The sequence below is a fragment of the Bos indicus x Bos taurus genome, chromosome 7 (genome assembly GCF_003369695.1).
Source record: "Bos indicus x Bos taurus breed Angus x Brahman F1 hybrid chromosome 7, Bos_hybrid_MaternalHap_v2.0, whole genome shotgun sequence".
NCBI lineage: Eukaryota > Metazoa > Chordata > Mammalia > Artiodactyla > Bovidae > Bos > Bos indicus x Bos taurus.
In genome coordinates, this window is record NC_040082.1 from 99030239 (window position 1) to 99044902 (window position 14664).

Sequence of the window (14664 nt, forward strand, 5' to 3'; positions counted from 1 at the left end):
AAGGGTAGAGTGGGGTCCCATCATCCTATGAGAGTCTGAGTCAGTGTCCCCCTGGATCAAAGCTGCTCAGGCCTTGACCATGACATTCCTATCCCCAGCAAAGGCGGGGGCCCCCACGTGACCCTCTGGGCTCTAAACCCTATATGCACACTACCCCACGCCTGCCCACAGGGACACCCTCACACACTGGAGCACCCATGAGGCCCTCTCAGGGAGCTGCCTCACAAGAGTGTGCATGGGACAGGTGCCGAGCTGGCCTGGTCTGGCCCCTGGTGGGTAGCCCTGGCTCCCCTAAGAGGACCAGGGTCCACAGGGACCCCTCAATGTGCAAAGCCAGGGAGAGGGAGTCCCTTGGGGTCTCCGTCCTTTGAGAGGCTCCCCCCGCCTCCATTCACTCAGCTAAGAGTTCTCAAGCGCCTACTGTGGGCCCGGCCTGAGTCTAGGCACCTGGCGTCCAAAAGCAAACCAGGGAACAAATTCCCCAAGAGCTCGGGTCCTGATCGGGGAAGACATACAATAAACAAACAAGCACCATAAATCAGTAAATTACAGAATGTGCGCAAAGTCATCCTTGCTAGGGAAAGTCAGAAGGCAGGTGGGAGGCTGAAATTTTAAACAGGCTACATGGGGTAGATAAAGGTTACTGAGGAGGGGACAACCCTCATCCCTGGGTGAGGGAGCAAAAGCTTTGCACGTGTCAGGGGGAGGGGCCCGGGCGAAGGAGCCGCCAGTGCAAAGGGCCTGTGGTCGAACTGCGTGCTTAGGAGCAGTGAGGAGAGAGGGGGCGAGGTGGAAGGGGTGACAGGGAAGATCATGAAGGTCTGGACTCTGGGACACCCCATGCTTGGGGTGCCAAGATGAAGGGGCTGCCCCACCCCAGCTGGAGCTCTGGCTGCTCTGGAGGGGAGATATATGCCTTCTTCCCAACTCCTATGATAGGAGCCCCTTGACTGAAATTGCTCGCGTCACTAGACTGTGAGCTCCCTGAGGACAGGACTGGGGTACTGTCCCCCTGGCATCCCCAGCACAGCGCTGAGTGGAAAAGACACTTGGCAAATATTCACAGGTTTCATGAAGAGGTCTGCTCAGCCTTGCTCCCAGGAGCCACACGTGCACACACAGCAGGTGCACACAAGACGCAGACAGCTCCTGACACGTGGAAACACACACACATCCCCTCTGCAAAACTCACAGACACTAGCACCCAGGAGAACCTTATGAACACAGGACCAGCCTGTCGGACACGTGGCCACACACAGGCTCGTCCAGGTTACCATCCTAATCACAGCACACGTACCCACAGGTCACAGCAGCCTGGATTCTCAGGGCGGTGGGACCCGCTCCCAGGCCTCTGTTCTGCAGCCCCCCTGCCACCTGGGACCCCGCTTCCTCTTTCATCAGGGTGGCTGAGCCCAGGGCTGGGAGGGGCACTGGTGCAGTCAGGTACCTGGGGAACCCCCATCTCAGGAGCATCACCCCCCTCCTCACCTCCCTGGAGGGTCTGGAAGAGGGGAACTGTCTGGCGTCTGGAAATTGAATCCTCGAGAGGAGCCCACACAGAAACCAGAGCCTTCTGTGTGTCCTTGGTCACACGTCTGGGTCTGGCTGGAGAGGTAGGAGGGGGCAGTGACTGACAACTTCAGCTCCCTGTGGCCAGCAGGGGCTGGGACGGGGACAGCAGGCAGGGGGAACTGCTCCTCCTGTTCTCCATCGGGGCATCCCCTCTGGGGCCAGGCAGCACAGCCTCCTGGGGTTGGCACCCCCACCCCCTGATGCCCAGGCTGGGGCTGAAGCACCATGCTCTCTCCTGTCAGCCCCCCACATGGCGGTGGTGCCCAAGCCAGGACCAGACTGCTTGAATGCAGACAGACTCCAGAGGGGCCAGGGCCCCCAGAGCTCCTCCCCTATGGCCCGCCTCCCAGGAGAAGGGGCTCCCCAGGGCAGGCTGGGAATAGAAACCAGGCTGCGAGTCTCCTGCCTTCCACCTCCTCCCTGCAGGCCTCACGGCACCCAGGTGCGGCTGGTCCCCAGCTCCCTGCCCTCCCTCAACCCTGGGCATCCTCTCCACGCCCAAGGGCAGCAATCAGCATGGATCAGCCAGCTCCCCAGGAGAGGGGGTTGGGGTGGGCACCCCATGCAGAGCAGGAGTGACAAACGTGGGGTGAGTTGAGGCCCCAAGGGAGTTCCCTGAGGGAGAGGAGGAAGAAGGTGGCAATGCCAGTGGGAAGGCCAGGCACTCACATGTGAGCACACACATATGTGGCTTGGTGCATGGGGGCCCTTGCTGCCAGCCAGGGATCGAATTAGTTCCCTTTTCCGCTTTCCAGATGATTTTTCATCTCTGTAATTAATGGGCAAGTCAGTTCTGAACAGCATGGCAGGCAAATTACTAGTTAGGAAAATCACGGATAATTTTCTCGATATGATAATGAAGGTTGTATTCCTTCTCTTATTCTCCCTGTTTTCATCCTACTTTTAAGTAATAAAATCGGCATTAGAATTTGGGGGTGGGGGAATGGGGAGGAAGGAGAAGTCACCTGCCCCCACAGCTGGGGCCTGACCCATCAGCGGGGAGTGCTCAGTCCCTGGCCATCAGGCAGATGGAGAGAATGAGAGACAGGGACCCTCAGTGGGACACCCTGATGACCCATTCAGGGTGCCAGGCCTAGGAGACCAGGTGGAGGGCGGGCAGCTCCCAGGCTGTTAGGCCCGGGGGTGAAGGAGTTGGGGTCTGGGGTCAGGTTACAGGTTCCCGCCCGGCCTTTGGGTGCTTGGAGAGGGGAGCAGGGATCACCCGCCTCTCCCCAAGCAGAATTGAGATCCACCAGCCCTGAGCAGACATCTACTCTCATGTGTCCCCCATATCTGTCCCTCAGACTGTCCAAACCCCTCTCATCGGTGACTCCTGTAGCAGCGAAGAGAACAGGGCAAGCCGAGAGAGGGAGAGAGAAGCAGAGAAAGAGAGAGAGGCGGAAAGGCAACCAGCCATCTTGGCAGCCATCTTGAACCCCTCCCCCTGCTCCCCCAGCTCTCCACATGTTTGGATGTGGGCAGAGGAACCCAGGCCCCGGGTACTGCAGGAACCAGGAGGAAAGGGGGCCCTGTCTCAAGGCTGCCATGGAGGGACACCCACTCAGCTGCCATGACTGTGTGCGCGCGGGGGGCGGGGGAGGGGGGGGGTGGAGAGGCAGGGGAGGGAGGAGCGGAGCGCGAGGAAGGTCCAGTGAGGGGCCGGGCAGCGATGGGGCTGGGTGCTGACCGAGCCTGGAAGGTTAGGGCCAGGGATGTGTATGAGGGCTGTGTGCAGGCGGGGGGCGGTGTGCCTGTGGGGCCACTTTGGCCACGGCGGGAGCACACACACAGCGCTGCCCAGGCTCTTCTGGCACGGACTCCCGTCCCAGGCAGATGGAAAGATGACAATTGAAACCCCAAGCTCTACTCGGCGAACACCTGGGAGAGTGGGAGGGCTGGACCTCAAAGCCCGAATCCGGATGGATGAAACCCAACAGCTTCCCAGGCTTAACGCGGTACCGCGGAGGGAAGATGCTGTCGACAGCTACAGCCGACCAGACACCCAGACAGACCCCTCCCCATCCCCCGCGCCTCTGCCTCCCAGAGAAAAACAACCCCCAGCCCGGCTTCGTGGGGTGCCAGCCCCCGACACGGCTCCTCCGGGGGCTGGGGCCGGCGCGCGGCGCGCACACGCACCCTCTCCGCTCACACCCAGACACCTACACAAACAGGGCGCCAAGCACCCGCGCGCACACGCACCGGGGACACGCAGGCACTGCCGCGCCGCTTCCCCACAAAGGCTGGCGCGCGCGCGGGCACACGCAGCCACGCGCGGGCACACTCGCGGTCCCCTCCCCCCACGGGCACCCCGCGGCCGCGCATCCGCACCCCCGACAGTCTACGGGGGCTGCCCCTCCCGGCCCCCTCACCGGTGGGGTGAGGTGCAGGCCGCCCTCCATCCCCCTCGCGCTCAGGTGCTGTGACCCGCGGTTCCAGCATCCCCTCCCCCTTCCTGGCCCGGACAGGCCCGGGCTCCCATCCTCCCTACCTCGGCCCCCACACCTGGCCCAGGTACGGCGTCTCCCTCGCCCGGGGTCCTCAGACACTCACCTGTCCAGCGCCGCTCCGGGGTCGGCCTTGCGCGTCTCTCCTGCGGCTCCGCGAACCCAGGACCCCTGCCCGGCACATCTCCCGGAACCGGGACAGGGGGGAAATCGGGCGAGGGGTGGCGGGGCCCAGAACCGCTGTCACCAACCAAAAATTAAAAAAAAAAAAAGAAGAAGAAGAAGAAGCGGATTACACAGCTCCAAAGGCGGCCCCCTCGCGGCGGCAGAGACTCGGGGCTAGGGGCGAGCGTCCGCGCCCCTCCCGGGGAGGGAGGCGGCGGAGGCGGCGGGGCGGGGGCGGTGTCAGAGCTCCGGGGGCTGGGGCGAGGCGGAGCCCCCCGAGGCGGCGCCAACAGCTGCCCGCATCTTCCCCGCAGCTCCGCGGCCCCGACGGAGGCGGCACGTGTGCGCCCAGGCGACTTCCCAGCCCCCTCCGACGGCGGCAGCCGAGGGGTTAACCGAGCAGCTAGGGAGCCCCTGCAGCCCCCCGCCGCCCGGCGGCGCCGCTCCGGGGCCCACGCGGCCCCATTCGCCGGGGCCTCCTCAGCAGACGGCGGGGCGGGGGCGCCGCAGAGCCGACAACTCCCGCGCCGACGGGTCGGGCTCCCCGCAGTGGCCACGGGGGGCTCGGGTAGGGGGCGGGCGGCGCGGAGCTTGTTGGGGGGGGGTCGCGGTTGTAGGCGGGCGCGGCGGCGTCGCGCCCCCGGGGTGGCCGGATGGGGGGGGCGCCGGGCCGGGCCCGTGGGCACCGCAGGACGCGCGGACCGAGCGGGCGCCGGGCACCAGCAATGACAAGCCGCCTGCTCGCCCCTCTCCCCGGCGCACCCGCTCCGGGAGGGGGGCGGCGGGCACGCGCAAAACCCGGCCCGGAGCCGCCGCCCGGGACCGGCCGCCGCAACCTGCCCAAGCGCACCGGAGGCCGGTCCGAAAACCCGGAATGGACTTTCCTCCCCTTCGCCCCGCTCTTGTCCCTATGGAAAAACCGGGAGAGGGAAGGAGTTGTGCTGGATCCCGGCTTTGGAACGGGAAGTGGGGGAGGGGAGACAGGCTCGAGGAAGACCCGGAACGGATTTTGCAGGTAGTGGAGTAAAGGCGCTTTGCCCGGTGAGGGGAGAAATGGGAGCGATCTGGAAGGGGTCTGCAAAACCCGGGTTGGATTAGACAGAGATGGGAGGAACGAAGGCAGCTGCGACAGGGCCAAATGCACCCCGGGCACGCAAATTTCGGGCCGGATTCTTCCTCGGGAGACGGAGTAATGCGTCATGCCTAATGCAGTGGGAATAAGCAAGACCTGGCCTAGAGCTCCCAGACCTGGGCTCGCAGGGGTCTCCGGGAAGGGGCTATTTAGTGGCTGAGGCGGCGTGGGCTGCCCTCGTCTTCCTGGCAGCGACGTGCAAGAAGGAGGGGCAAAAGGAGGGCTGGACTCGGGCACGAAAGGATCTGGAGCGCTGGCTGCACCGAAGCAGGCAGGTAAAATCGGTTTCAGGATCCAGGGGCGATGCGAAGGGAATGCAATGAGGAGGCCGCTACCCTGGGAGACCAGACCTACAATATAAGGCAAGGGAAGACCGCAAAGCCAGGACTGGAGTATGCGGGATGGGACAAGACCCTAGCTAAAGATCTGTGGCAACTGGTCAAGGCCTGGGAACTGACCAGGTCGCAGGAGCGGAGAGGGTGGGTATTTGGGGGAGGTTAGTATCTATAAACGCCTCAAAGGTCTTGCTTTGGGTGGGGGTGGGGGGGCCGAGAGAAAAAATTGCATTTTAGGTTTTCGGCAAGTGCAAAAACTCGGTATGGATTTCCGCAGCCCAGCAACTATACTGCAGCTGGTGGACTTGAAGTAGGACAAGGAACCAGCGGGTTCCTAGGCATCTGGCCGAGTGAGGCCTGGGGCTGGCTTCATGCTGCAGCTGCAGAAGGGAGCCCCGCACCCCATCTCCCTGGTTGGGGAAGGCAGTCCGACTTGGCGTGGATTCCCAGAGCCAGAGCTGTGACTGCCAAGACCCACAGTGGGGGCTATAAAACCGGGCCCCAGGCCAAAAATAGGCACTTTGGCAGAATAGACAGATCAGTGCAGGGTGGGGGCTGAGGAAAAACTAGAGGGCGGCGGGTACTAGAAGGTCCTGAGAGGTAAGATCCGGTGAGGATCTCGGGAGAGCGGACCTGGAAGCCTGGCGTTTTATGAAGGATGGGTGCAAGGGGAAGACTGATGGATGGGAAGGAGCAAATCCCTGGTTTGGATCCTTAGGGAAGGGAATCATCCAGTGGAGGTCTAATTAGCACACGGGCCAGAGCATACAAAGTCGGGGCTGAATCTCAGGTAGACACAGAGCAGGCAATAGTGGGGAGAGTGGGGCAGACAAGTCCGGACCTGGATTATAGAGGAAGGGGATGTGCTGAGGACGAGGAAGATGGCAAACCCTGGTCTCTGTCTCCAGGGAAGAGAATGTATTGCCATTCCAACTTGGCTCTGCAGAATGGGTGAGGAATTGAGAAACAGCGTGGAAGTAGCAATGGAAAGGGTTGGGGTGACAAATAGACAAAACTTGGGGCAGGCTTAGAGGGGAGCTATAAAAATCTAAGAAACCCTAAAAGGAACATCTGCAAGTGAATAAACCCGTCCTCTAAAAATCCCTTCCCAGAAGCTTGAATTTAGGGAAAAGCAGAGACTCCCCAGGTGGTACAGAGGTAAAGAATCCACCTGCCAGTGCAGGAGATGCTAGAGATGTGAGTTGGACCCCTGGCTCGGGAAGATACCCTGGAGAAGGGAATGACAACCCACTCCAGTATTCTTGCCTGGAAAATTCCACGGACACAGTCTACAGTCCATGGGGTTGCAAAGAGTCGAACAGGACTGAGTGACTGAGCACGCACAGAGACGCCAGACTTCCAGGCTGACCGGGTAACCGGGGTTTACCTCTATGGCACCCACCACCCTCCACCTGCTTCTGTGGGCAACCATCATTTCAGGACTGGGCAGGGATTCTCATAGCCTGGAACTGGGGCCAAATCCAGCCCTAGACTTCAGGGGTGGAGACAGTAGGCGGGCTAACTTCATTCCTCCTTCACACCCAGGGTTCCGTGGCTGTAGACCTTGGGCCTTAAATACGGATGGTCAGGCCCATCGGCTGGATCTAAGGGACCAAATATGTATGAAGTGGAGGTTTGTGGCTGCGGAGGGGGTTCTATCCATCTATGGTTGGTGCAGTACCAGGATGGGAGAATGGGGGAGGTTCGGCTTCTCCACACGTCAGTTTCCCACTTTGAAATATCTCCGCAGCACCTGGTAGGATCCATGAAAGGCTTTGGCGGTACCGCAGGGGGCAACCAGGAACCCTCCCCCCACATCCACACAGCCAGCTTTCTATAAACCTGGAAGGATTGAAAGGGGGAAGAACGTGCAGCTCAAGGAAGGCTGAGCATCTCCAGAGCCCCCTGGCTCCTAGTCCTCCCACCACCCTGCCGTCCAGCCCTGAGTAGCCCACCCACCTGCTCTATGGAGGGACCCTCGGAACCAATGAATGTGCCTGGGGGACGGTACTAACTTGCGTTCTTCAGTTGCTGCGAGAAGCGGTGTCTTTAATTTATACGAGGGAAAGGAGTGCCATGCTTTAAGGAACCCCCGGCTCAGTTTGGAAAAATCCTGGCTAGGACTCCCTTCCCCCAAACCCTCCTCTTTTTTCCCCAAAGCCCGTGGTCAGCAGAGCGCCCCGTGTTGTGGCCGGGATCGGTTTCACTAGCCTCCATTCTATCGCGGTTTTTAGGCCTCGCGGGCGAGGGGCTCAAGAGGAGAAGGATGAGTAGAGGCTGGGGGCGCAAAAGAGCCCCAGCGCTTCTCCCCGAAGACCCCCGGCTGCGCAGCCGCAGTGGAGGCCGCGCCAGCAGCCGGGCTCCTGAAACTAACGCGTCCGCGCGCGCGCAGTCTCGCCCCAGCTCCCGGCGCCCAGCACCGCGCGTGTCCGTACCCGCGCCCAGGACGCCCTACTCCCAAGGCGCTTCTCTCTTTGCGAATCCTACCTATGCCTCGGATTCTCACGCTCAGCGTGACCCGCGTCTTGGATACCCAACGTCCTGTCCATCCGGCGCCTGGACATCCACTTTTCTCTTTACCCTATGCCAGAAAACCCTCACACCCAGGTGGCCCGCGCCTAGGACACCCCACGTACGGATCCCCCGGCGTCTTGGAGACCCTACATTCTGTGCATCTAGCATTTGGCGCACCCTGACCTCAGACGTGGATAGCTCTACTCACCTGTGCCCTCTGCCCTCCTCCTGTGTCCACGTGTGTTGAGCTCCAGTGCTGACCGACCTGGGTGCTGGTTTCCTCCACCTTCCTCTGTCCCCGATCTTCTGAGTCCTCTACCTCAGGGCTGGCGCCCTCAGTCGTGGGTGTCCTGTTTCTTCGTATTCCTTAGGTCCGTGTGCCGGAGGTGCGAGAACCCATGCGAGGGCGGCGCAGGGGTTGGGGTTGGTAATGAAACACGTTCCTGGTCTCAGGAAAAATGCTCAGCCCTCCACTGCCCACCAGGCACCCCCAGCACAGATACACCTAGAGCCCACTCGGCCAGCATTTTTGACCCTGAGGGGCTTCTCATTCAGTGTATTAATTCCTTCCATGTATTCCTCAAACACGGAGGACCCCTTACAGCATTTAGTGGCTGGGGGCCAGATGTTGAGAATGCCCTAGTGTCTTGCCAGTAAGACTGGAGTTCCTCTCTGGGGCATCCCTGTTCAGTGGGTAAGGCAGGCACAGAAAGCATGATGGAAATAGCCCTGGAAAGTAAGCAGGGTGCTAAGGGGAGTGGATGGTGAACTGTCCAAGCCTTGAAGAGTGGGTGGGGTGGAGTTCTGTGTGCCCCTGCCTCTCCTGGAGGCTTCCTATACCCCCACCTTGGGCACTGCTGGAGCCCCATCCTGTCCTTTATACCTCGGCTCAAGTGAAAAGGCAGGTAAAGGGGTCTCAGAATTGAGCTGGGAGGATATTGTGTGGGTGGGGATTAATTCCAACTGCTGTCATTGGCAGGGGCAAGGCAATGCATTCAGTTAACAAGCATGTGTTGAGCACCTACTGTGCACCTGGCATTGTGCTAGCTGCTGGGAACACAGCAGTGAATAAGGCAGACAAGCTTCTCTGTTCTTGGGGCTGACATTCCAATCAGAAAGACAGATGAGAAATCAGACAATTAAAAGGTACAGGATGTTAGAGGATGATCAGTGCTATGGAAGAAAATTAAGGAAGACAGAACATGGTGACCAGAGAAGGCAATGGCACCCCACTCCAATACTCTTGCCTGGACAATCCCATGGACGGAGGAGCCTGGTGGGCTGCAGTCCATGGGGTCGCTAAGAGTCGGACAGGACTGAGCAACTTCACTTTCACTTTTCACTTTCCTGCATTGGAGAAGGAAATGGCAACCCACTCCAGTGTTCTTGCCTGGAGAATCCCAGGGACGGGGGAGCCTGGTGGGCTGCCGTCTATGGGGTCGCACAGAGTGGGACACGACTGAATCGACTTAGCAGCAGCAGCAGCAGCAGAACATGGTGATGGCTGCAGTTTTAGATAGAGGAGGTCAGGGAAGAGCTCACTAAGAAGGTGGTATTGGATAAAGACTTAAAAGGAGTCCTGGGGAGATCGGCGGTGGGGGGGAGGGGGTTCCAGGCAGAGAGAACAGCCAGCGTAAAGGTCCTGAGGTGGAAACATGCTGGGTGTTCAAAGGATCAATGAGCGGGCCTGTGTGGCTGGAGGGAGGGGGTGAGGGCAAAAAGAGAGGAAGGTGAGGGTAGGGAGGTAATGGGCTAGACCATCCTGGCCTGATGTGCTTCGGGGAGAATTGGTTTTTAATCGGAGTCACCTGGGAGCAATGGAAGGTTCTAGGCAGAGGAGGGTTTTCCCCTGACTTATATGTTCACAGGAACCTTCTGGCCCTGGTAAGATTTGAGAAGGAGCCAGGAGACTGGGGAGATGGATTCCACAGTCAATCCAGCTGAGAGGTGATGGAGGCCTGGAACAGGGTGCTGGGGAGAAAGGGCCAGATTTGAGGCACAGCCTAGGGACAGAGCCAATAGGACACGTTAGTCTTTGAATCCCCCTTCCCCAGCAGAACTTCTCAAATGTCACCTCTGGATCACAGTGCGGACGCTGCACCTTCCTCACTCCCAAGAAACAAGAGTCCAGGAAGCCACCCAGGTCCAGTCTGAGCAACAGCTGGCAGGCAGCTATGGTGGTCCATTCCCAGTAAGGCACCAACTGGGAGGGGAGGCCAGTTGGGTTGCACTTCCCACCCCGACCGCTAGGGGCCGCTGCCCCGCTGCTCTGCGGCCGCCAGGTGAGGAGGAGGCCCCGCCTCTTCCCCAGCAGGTGCTCAGGTTGGTCGAGAGGGTAGGGGACTGGAGTAAAGAGAGCAGGGCTGGGGGAGGAGTTGGGGGGACGAAATGGGGGTGAAGGGAGAGAGCTGAGCGAGTCCCACGTAGAGGATGCTGAAAGAGGTGAGGTTGGAGGAGGCAGGTGAGGAGCCAGAGATGGTTGACTGAGTGCTTGCGAGAAAGCAGGGGAGAGGAGGGGGAGTTGAGGTGTCTGGAGGAGAGAGGAGTTGGGGAGGGGGGGAAACTGAGGGTATAGAGCAAAGTTAAGGGAAGGAAGACGGGTGAGCAGGTGAGGAGTCAGGGATGGCCCTGGAGGTGAGGTGGACGTGACTGGGGGACATTTGGACAGTGCGTGGGGACTGCTGGGATGGTTGAGGGCTGGGCCTGGTCTGTGGGAAATGAGGGACCCCAGAGAAGGCACCTGGCACTTTGCCAGTCGTGGCTGGTACGGACAGTGGGGGCGGGGGGGAGGATAGTTTCTCAGATCTTGACCCCATGCGTCAGACATGGGGGGAAAGCTTCTGAGGAGTGAGGTGTGCAGGCCAGGCTCCACGCAGGAGCCCAGTTTGCTTCTGCAATCTGGCACTGGGGCTCTCCTTCATACCCTTTACCCCCATGGCTGGGATTCACGGTGCATTGAGCTGGGTGGTAAGCAGATGAATGAGACAGAGGCAGTCCCAGTTGGTTGGAAACCAGCAAGATGTCCACGGATGTGTGGGATGGAAGACAGGGTCTGTGGGAGACCAGAGGCCCTCCCCAGCCAGGGGGCTCAGAGAAGGTTGCCCTGGGGAAGTGACTTGTAAGCAGACAGCAAGAATCCATCAGCTGAACATAGAAGACCCTGATGGTCTGGACAGAGAGGAGATTCTGAGGACATTGACAAGAAAAATGCCAGCAGAGACTAGGCTGCAGTAGAGCCATAAAAAGGGGGAAAAAGTGATGCCTGACCTTGCACGGGCCAGGGCCAGGGCCCTCAATGCCAGATGCTGACACGGGAACAAGAAACAGAAATGGGGCAGGGGTGAGGCAGTAAGGAGGGACAGTGACAGCTGTGGGGAGCTGGAGATGCACTCCCTTTTAAGCCAGCAGCCGCTTGCTATTCCTCAGCTTCAGCTGAGAGCTACCACGTGGGAAGCCAGGCTCTTGGAATTGCTGGTACGGATTCTTCAAGAGAAGCTAGAAGTCAGGTGTTTTGTGTAAAATTCCCTGAGCTTTAATTCTCTCAGACTGATCTACTAATTGCTATCAATTGCTGTAACCCAGCAATTCAATTCCCTGGTTTATTCCCAATGGGAATGGGAGTTTCTGCCACCAAAAGACATACATACATACATGGATGTTCACAGCAGCTTCATTCACCATCGCCAGATACTGGCCACCGGCCATGTGACCGTCGACTGGCAAATGGGAAATTAATTGGAGTATATTTGTTTAGAATATATATTGATGGCTCAGACGGTAAAGCGTCTGTCTACAATGTGGGAGACCAGGGTTCCATCCCTGGGTGGGGAAGATCCGCTGGAGAAGGAAATGGCAATCCACTTTAGTACTATTGCCTGGAAAACCCCATGGACAGAGGAGCCTGGTAGGCTACAGTCTATGGGGTCGCAAAGAGTCGGACACGACTGAGCAACTTCACTTCACTTTCACTTTGGACTAAATTCAATGGAGTACAATACAGTGATGAAAAAGAACGATGCATGAACACATACACAGCCCTGTGCGTGTTGCCCACAGGACACAAATGGGATGCAATGCATGATGACATTCCTATCACTCAAGGACAGATAGAAGTAATCTGTGGAGCTAGGGAGCCCAGGGCTTCCTAACCATGGACCACGGACATTTGGGGCTGGCTGATTCTTTGCTGCATGGGACCTATCCTGTGCATTGGAGGGTGTGGAAAAAGTATCCCCGTCCTCTCCCCCACCATATGCCAATAGCATTTGCCTAGTTGTGCCCTCCCTTGTTGAGGGGGCACAGTCAGCTTCAGGTGAGGATCACTGGGAAAGTGACATATTTTTTAAAGATTTATTTATTTTATCTGTTGGCTGTGGTGGGTCTTCACTGCTGCTCGTGAGCTTTCTCTAGTTGTGGTGGGAGCAGCAGCTACTCTTTGTTGCCATGTGCGGGCTTCTCACTGCAGAGGCTTCTCCTGTGGTGGAGCATGAGCTCTAGGCATGCAGGCTTCAGCAGCCACGGCAAGTGGGCTCAGTAGTTGCGGCGCACGGCCTTAGTGGCTCCTCAGCATGTGGGATCTTCCCAGCCCAGAGACCGAACCAGTGTCCTTTGCATTGCAAGGCAGATTCTTAACCACTGGACCACCAGGGAAGCCTGGGAAAGTGATCTTTTGAGGTAAGACAATGATTAGAAATTGGCCTTGGAGAGCTCCCAAGGGACTGGAACATTCTCTATCTTGAACTATGGTGATGATCAAGGTGGAGCATATTTTTAAAATACACAGTGCTGTATTTTAGGAAGCATGTGCTTCACGATAAAAGAGTGAACCCTACGACATGGATGACCCTCAAAACATGATGCTGAGTGAGAGAAGCCAGACACAAAAGGCCACAGGTTACATGACTCCATTTATCCAAAAAGTCCAGAAGAAGCAAATCCAGAGAGACAGAAGGAGATGAGCGGTTGCTGGGGGCAGGGGTTGAAGGGAGTGGGTAAGGAAGAGTGGCTGCTAATGGGTCAGGGGTTTCCTTTGGGGTGATGGGAATGTTCTGGAATTAGTCGTATAACACTATACAATAATACACTTAATTGTTCACTTGAAAATGGTTTATCTTGTGTGAATTTTACCTTAAAAACAAATTATTTTTTAAAAAAGGTTTTTGATGTGGACCATTTTTAAAGTCTTTATTGAATTGGTTACAACTTTGTTTCTGTTTTATGTTTTGGTTTTTTGGCCCCAAGGCATGTGGGATCTTAACTCCCCAACCAGGGATCGAACCCACACCCCCTACATTGGAAGGTGAAGTCTTAACCACTGGACCGCCAAAGAAGTCCCAGAATTTTTTTTTTTTAATAGAGTCAACTCAAACAAGCTGAACAGGACCGGGGCCTGGGCCAGCTTGGCCACTTTGCAATGGAGGGAGGGGATGGTGGGAAAGTGAGGTGATAGACAGCCTCTGTCCAGAGAAAGTGTGAAGCAAAGCGGGAACTGTGGGCCTTCTTGGAAAAGGGAGGGCTGAAGCAAAAAGTATGTCTTGGCTCAGGGGAACGCTCTCTCTTAACCCAACCTGTCAGCCCTGGAAAGAAATCGCAGGCAGGTCAGAGGCTAGCCTGCGAGCTGTTGAAGGGAATACAGAGTTCTGACGGGTAGAAGAGAAATGACAACCATTCAGCCCAGCCTGACGCCACCGAGGGGTGATCAACACCCCCGCAGTGCTTGCAGGGGGGTCGTGGGGATGTTCTCTGAGAGCTGAAAGGGGGCAATGGGGACTCACAGAGGAGCAGGCTTCCTGAGAGCTTGGCCTACACTGGAAACACAAACCCATGGGGCACACTGGACCTATTGATTCCCTCCCACCCACCCCCTGCTGTGTGGGGGGATGGGAAGGGGAGAACCACCCACTGTGAGCAGCCAGAGACCAGGGGCCAGGGGCCAGGGGCCAGGGGATGGGCTTCCAGGATCTTGAGTCTCCACTGGACTTCCCTGGTGGTCCAGTGCTAAGACTCCATGCTCCCAATGCAGGGGGCCAGGGTTCACACCCTGCTCAGGGAACTAGATCCCACAGGCCACAACTAAAAAGAGTTCGTATGCCTCAACTAAGACCCAAAGCAGCCAAATAAATAAATAAAAATAAATATTAAAAAAATTTTTGAACGAGTGAAGAGAGAAAGCAAGCTAAGGGCTCCAGGAAGCTGGGGGTCCTGGCTGGTAGGGGCCAATGGTGACTCCCACAAAATATGAACACCTGGAACCTGGAGCTGTCACCTTATTTGGAAACAGTGCCCTTGCAGATGTAATTAAGACTCTTTCGATGGATGAGATCATCCTGGATTAGGGTGAGTCCTAAATGCAATGACAAGTGTCCTTAGAAGAGAAGAGAAGGGGTGAAGACAGAGGAGAAGGTGGCCATGTGAAAACAGAGGCAGAGATTGGAGTGATGTGGCCACAAGCCCAGAGCCACCAGAAGCTGAAAGAGGCCAGGAAGGATCCCCCCTTAGAACA

At 57.8% G+C, this 14664-nt stretch overlaps 1 protein-coding gene across 3 annotated transcripts in view; it reads right to left on the reverse strand.

Annotated features, from left to right (window-relative positions):
* Window positions 1-4760, reverse strand: part of ADGRL1 (adhesion G protein-coupled receptor L1) — a 50553-nt gene extending 45793 nt beyond the window's left edge. For 2 of the 3 annotated variants that reach the window (XM_027547992.1, XM_027547991.1), the window contains exon 1: window positions 4123-4481. The gene's annotated coding sequence lies outside the window, so the exon portion shown is untranslated. Of the gene's footprint in view, window positions 1-4122 lie in introns of all 3 variants that reach the window. The other variant, XM_027547990.1, reaches the window with a different exon arrangement.
* Between the last annotated feature and the right edge of the window lie 9904 nt (window positions 4761-14664).